The sequence below is a fragment of the Piliocolobus tephrosceles genome, chromosome 17 (genome assembly GCF_002776525.5).
Source record: "Piliocolobus tephrosceles isolate RC106 chromosome 17, ASM277652v3, whole genome shotgun sequence".
NCBI lineage: Eukaryota > Metazoa > Chordata > Mammalia > Primates > Cercopithecidae > Piliocolobus > Piliocolobus tephrosceles.
Genome location: NC_045450.1, coordinates 45,021,007 through 45,027,786, shown reverse-complemented (window position 1 = coordinate 45,027,786; position 6,780 = coordinate 45,021,007). Strand labels below are relative to the sequence as shown.

General features: G+C 40.0%; 1 pseudogene across 1 annotated transcript; it reads left to right on the top strand.

Annotated features, from left to right (window-relative positions):
• Positions 1 to 4,403: 4,403 nt before the first annotated feature.
• LOC111541209 lies at positions 4,404 to 4,837 on the top strand (annotated as a pseudogene). Its single transcript, XR_002731218.1, has one exon. The product of XR_002731218.1 is annotated as a 60S ribosomal protein L35a pseudogene (transcript).
• Positions 4,838 to 6,780: the final 1,943 nt, after the last annotated feature.

The following is a 6,780-nucleotide window of genomic DNA, read 5'->3' as shown; positions in this document are numbered from 1 at the left end:
CATTAATAAAAATTAAAAATTGCATTTTTAAAAAATTGGAGATTTGATACCGTTAGTACCAAATCTCCAATTTGTTAAAAATGCAATTCCTGTGAAGTGCAATAAAACGAAGTTCCATAAAACAAGCTACGCCTGTACCTATTTCAATTTTTAGATAAACTATGCGTCTTTCTCTCCTATCCATGGCTGACTTCCCAGCGTGTGACGAGTTACCCCTTACCCGCTCCAGAAGGGTTTCTGCTTAGAGAATAATGCACTGCAATTGTAATTTTTAAATATTTAGTAATTTTATCTTGAAACTTATGCTTTGAATGGTGTGTCAATGGAGCATGTGCCTGGGGTTTGGAGCCTTGGTTTATCAGTAGTACAACTTCCCAAAGCCTCCCAAGAGCAGATTCTCAGCAGTTCACTTTCCCACTCCACGTACCCCAAGCCCCCGATCCTTCCCTCCCCATCCTCACCCTGCCACTGCTGCCATCTTTCACCCTATGAGTGTCTGGAGAGTTGGGTACACTGCTCTATGGCCTTTTGGGAGGGGGCACGGTGGCAGCCACCCTACACTGGGCTCACTGCACCCCAGAACACCTGGCAGGTGCCTGGCCAGAGGGAGGCTTCTCTTGGTGGGAGTGAGTCTTTCCAACCTCTGTTCATGTAACCTGGCACACAGGTTGAAAGATTTTGGTGGAGTTGGCTATCTGCCATGGGTTGGAGTGGCAGGCTCGTGAGAAATGGAAATGTCTAGCTCAATGTTCGAGACCCCATGCCTGGCTGGGGCACTGAGCAGGTCTGGGAGTTTGCAGGAAGGGCAACCCCGGGGTACCTATGACGGTCTGTTCTTGCTCCATGAGTATAACCTTGCTCCAGAGCATTCCTTCTGCTGACTCCTGTCCAGGGTGAAGATCTCTTCCTCCTTCTAACCTTCTCTGAATCTAGCTTGTGTTTATCTCTTCAGATCAACTCAAGGCACCCTCCAAGGATAAACCGTGTGATACAAGCATGCACTTTCAGTGATTCTGATTAAGGGCTAAAACACTCTGATGTTTACATTTAAAACTGTCATTGCACAGTATAACCAATGGGAAAATTAATGCTAATCACTTGCTTAGAATGAAATTTGCCTGCAAATTAAATTTTTACAAATGACAAGGTAGTGGCTAATGCCTGTAATCCCAGCACTTTGGGAGGCCGAGGTGGGCACATCACCTGAGGTCAGGAGTTTGACAGCAACCTAGCCAACATGGTGAAACCTGTCTCTACTAAAAACACACACACAAAAAAAAAATCAGACGAGCGTAGTGACATGTTCCTGTAGTCCCAGTTACTCGGGAGGGTGAGGCATGAGGATTGCTTGAACCCAGGCGGCAGAGGTTGCAGTGAGCAGACACTGCGCCACTGCACTCCAGCCTGGGAGACAGAGTAAGACTCCATCTCAATGGAAAAAAAAAAAAAAAAGACAACTAGAGAGGAAGAGATGATTAAAAAGAAAGGAGACATCTTTGTGTGCACTTTTAATGGCATATTTCTGGCTTTTCAAGCAAAAGATTTTATTTTTTCACCAGGACCTACAAATCAAGTAGCAAGCTCTGTACCTAATTAAAACTGAGTCCCTGAAAATTGGAGTACATGCTTTTTAATTTGCTGTTCTGTACCTAGCATAATATCTGGCATTTATCAAATATTCAATAAGTGCTTTTTTTGAGATCATTTACATAAATTTGATTTATGTTATATATACATCTGTGTGTGTGTGTGTGTGTGTGTACAACATGTAGGTGGGTAACACCTGAATTCCACATATTTATGATTACACTTTAATAATACTTTAATATAATAAATTAATATATACTGTGATATGTAAAGATATATGAAATAGGACAGTAGAATAAAATACTTTAAAAACTGATTTCCAAACAGTTCAGTCTTTCAGTTATCATTCTGTATTAAGAGAATACTGCTTTAGTTCCTTTGCATTTAAAAGATCATTAATCTGAATATTAATTTAATCAATACTATATTAAACAAACTATAAAAGTAAATTAATATTAAGAAAGCAGATTTATCACACTATAAGCTTTCAGAATGTGCCTAGTGTCAGCATATTTCTATGAGAAATAAGTCCTGTTTATACCAGCTATGAAAATCTTACAGATTTTTTCTTCTTTGTTTACACTTTGATTCATGGAGAAAGCTAAGATTAATATGAATACTTTTACAATTTTTGGATTGTCTACTTTCCAAGTGCTTATCATTTTGTTAACACCTGTAGCTAAATGTAGACAATATAGACTATGGTATAAGCAGATGTCTTTTAATATGAATATTTCCAGAACATTAGGTTCTAAATAGCTTCTTTTTTCTGCAAACAACACTTTCATTTACTTAAAATGCAGGAAATATGTCTAATGGTGCATGTGTAGAGACACACAATCACATAGTTACCTACACACAGTCACCCAGAGATACACACAAATTCATACTTGCAGGTACAGATACATAAAGGCATATGTGAACAAGGAGACACACAGATGTCTACACAGGCATATATGCACATAAACTACAGACACACACATACAAACATGTACACATGCACACATACTGATTTAAACACATGCAGACTGGCAAACACACAAATCTATATATAGAAACAAACACACATACTGATCCAATTGCACACAGTTACATAACCATGTATACACACAGCTCATATACATAAACTAATATATACACAAACAAGAACGTACGCTCACAGATACACACACATATATATAGACACAAACTCATGCATACAGACACCTAGACACTAATATACATGCATATACTCATATCCCTTCTGTCATGTGCTTTTGGAATTGAGCAGAATTGCTTGAAATTAAAGGAGAAAAGCTAGATGAGATGCTTCTAGCAAAAGAGAGGAATACAAGAAAAGAAACAATTATAAAACCATTGCCCAGACCAAAAAAAAGCACTACTCTTTCCTTCCCAATAATTAAGTCACTTCAGTTAAATATTTCATCACTGTTTCCTGAACATCTACTATGTGCCAGGTCCTGTCTGAACGCCCCAGTCCATGTAAAGCATGCATCATACTAACATCGCTGAATATAGAAGCATTGTTTTTTCATTTTCTTAATACATTGTAAATTTATTGCAGAATGTGGAGGCACCATTACATGTCATGCAAGTTAATGAAGATACTAATAACCTCTTGGAAAGCAAGATATGCCCCCAAATCCCTTCTCTTTGCCCCTCCCTCTATGTATTATATTTTTCCCTAAAGCAAAAGACAACACAAGTCTTAAGAACTGTAAAGTGGCCGGGCGCGGTGGCTCAAGCCTGTAATCCCAGCACTTTGGGAGGCCGAGACGGGCGGATCACGAGGTCAGGAGATCGAGACCATCCTGGCTAACATGGTGAAACCCCGTCTCTACTAAAAAATACAGAAAACTAGCCGGGCGAGGTGGCAGGCGCCTGTAGTCCCAGCTACTCAGGAGGCTGAGGCAGGAGAATGGCGTAAACCCAGGAGGCGGAGCTTGCGGTGAGCTGAAATCCGGCCACTGCACTCCAGCCCCGGCGGCAGAGCGAGGCTCCGTCTCAAAAAAAAAAAAAAAAAAAAAATACAAAAAACGAACTGTAAAGTACCTGATACAAAAACCTGGTGGGAGGTGATTGGATCATGGGGGTAGATTTCCCCATTGCTGTTCTTGTGATAGTGAATGAGTTCTCTGTTCATTTAAGTGTTTGGCACTTCTCTCTCTCTCTCTCTCGCTCTCGCTCTCGCTCTCACTCTCTTTCTCTCTCCTGTTCCGTCACGGTAAAGATGTGTTTGCTTCCCCTTCACCCTCTGCCATGGTTGTAAGTTTCCTGAATTCTCCCAGCCATCCTCACTGCGCAGCCTGCAGAACTGTGAGTCAGTTAAATCTCTTTTCTTCATAGTCTTAAGTAGTTCTTTATAGCAGTTTGAGAACGAATTAATGAGACACCTCTCTCCCATCTGCCTGTACTCTGTGTGTTCTTCTGCATTTGCCATTTAAATTGGCTTATGACCTTATTTTTCTGTGTGTGTTTTATTTTATTATGTTTTGTTTTCCAGATAGAGGCAGCATTCACGAGAAAAATAAAATTTTACCTGTAATCCCAGCACTTTGGGAGGCCGAGACGGGCGGATCACGAGGTCAGGAGATCGAGACCATCCTGGCTAACACGGTGAAACCTCGTCTCTACTAAAAATACAAAAACTAGCCGGGCGAGGTGGCGGGCGCCTGTAGTCCCAGCTACTCAGGAGGCTGAGGCAGGAGAATGGCGTAAATCCGGGAGGCGGAGCTTGCAGTGAGCTGAGATCCGGCCACTGCACTCCAGCAGGGGCGAGGAGACTCCGCCTCAAAAAAAAAAAAAAAAAGCTCTTCCGCCATCTTGGATCCTGTGAAGGCCTGCTGGGAACGGGACTTCTAAAAGGAACTATGTCTGGAAGGCTGTGGTCCAAGGCCATTTTTGCCGGCTATAAGCGGGGTCTCCGGAACCAAAGGGAGCACACAGCTCTTCTTAAAATTGAAGGTGTTTATGCCCGAGATGAAACAGAATTCTATTTGGGCAAGAGATGCGCTTATGTATACAAAGCAAAGAACAACACAGTGACTCCAGGCGGCAAACTAAATAAAACCAGAGTCATCTGGGGAAAGGTAACTCGGGCCCATGGAAACAGTGGCATGGTTCGTGCCAAATTCCAAAGCAATCTTCCTGCTAAGGCCATTGGACACAGAATCCGAGTGATGCTGTACCCCTCAAGGATTTAAACTAACGAAAAATCAATAAATAAAAGTGGATTTGTGTTCTTAAAAAAAATTTTTTTAATAGATATATGTCAAAGTTACTATATAGTATTAAACAACAATATGTGAACCATTAACAGTCTTCTAATGAGGATGGATTAAAAGTAAAGCAAAGAGGTAATTGCCATCTTCTCCATTTTTCTTTCTCACCCTGCCTTGTAAAGTATGTGACAGTAGCACTACATCTAGGTTTTAGAAGGTTATTACTACAATCACGTGTGTTACAGTTTCTGCTACTCAGTATTGTAAATCCTGTCCAATTCTCTAACCAGCAAACTCCATATACACACAATTCCTCACTTGTAACCTTGGGACAATAATTAACTCCTGTATGGGGTTGCCATGAGACCACATTGATGTGGAAGTATACAGAATCAAAGAGAATCTTTAATACAAGACATTTATCAAAAATGTCTGGTATTTGAAGCTCTAAACAAAGTTAAAAATGCTCGATTAATAAAATAAATAATGTTTTCCTACTAACCCTTAAAGGTGAAAAATCCTTCTAGAATACTTTTTTGGTTGTCCATTCTGAACTTTATGTAGAAACACTAGAAGTAAGTGTATTATTTTCCATCTTTCGTCCTTACAGGAAGTTTTGCAAACCTCTATTTACACATGGTGCACACAGACACCTACACACATGCGCTACTCTACATTGTAGTATTAATAGGGCTCCTGTTCACCAACATTAATAGATTTCTAACAATCTTCCAGACACTTCTTTTACCTTTTGAGTTTGTCGTGGCCATTAAAAGAGAAAAGAGATGTATTTTCATGCCAATTGAATTTCCAGTTGAAAGTCCAGTTGAATTTCTAAGAAACTATATTTGTGCTATCTTCCTCCTACCTATCCAGGTTAATCTCCTTCCATGGTAATTTACCCCCAATGCTGTCTCCTCTCCCAACTCACACACAAATATCCATACCCTGTTTCCACCTGTCATTCTTCCTGCTGATACAGTCTCAGGAAGCATATGAGGAAAAGGCAAATGGCTATTTGCCTTGTCAAGTTCCTTGCCACCTAAAAATATTTCCCTGATTCTTCAGGCCTCAGCTATAATGTCTGATATGCAAAGGTCTATCTGACCCACAAAGGCAAATTTTGGTTCTTTGTCTCCCAAAGATATTTCTCCTTATTACAATTTCTTCTACCATTGAAGCTTCTTTTCTTATGGGAATTGCTTGTAGCCATTATTGTCCTCCTCAGTAGAATGTAAGCTTCTTGAAGTCAAAGGCATGTTATGGTATGTACTTACTATGAATAGTAGATAAACCAATGGTATTTCCAAGGTCATATGTGTATAACTCAAGCTTGTAGCTTTTTACAGTGTGTTGTTTGTTTTCAACCATATCAGAAGAGCTTTGATTTCACATTTTTACATTGGCTTCTTCCTTTTCACCTGAGGCTTTCTTTCCACTAAAAGGGACCCTGCTAAATAAAGAAAGAATTTGGTCTCATTATAATTCTCCACGTGCCTAAGGACCTTGTGGTGAGGTCCTGGATCACATGTAATGCTTTTGACCTTTACTGACTCTATCCGGAACATACACAGGAATTGTCTGTAGAATTACAGCAACTCAAAGTAGACTTCTATTCACTAAGTTCCAACATACACTTTGAAGAGTTCGTAGTAGTAGCAGTTAATTTGTCACTTTCTCTCTTCCCTTTCAAAATAATTATTTCTTACTTGTGTTAGTGCATAAATAAATAGAATTATTTAAAGGTTGAGTGGCATCTTTTCTGTACCTTGCTTAAACATTCATAAATCCCTAACTATGGCTTCATATTTAATGTATTGTTGTGGTAGTATTGGGAAACACACATTGGGGTCACCGATAAGCTCACAACTATTCCCCCTCCAGTGTTGATATCTTTATAATCACATATTCAGGTAAATCAGGCCACTCATTGCCAGGGCACCCTTATGACCTGAGATGGTTTAGTAACTCA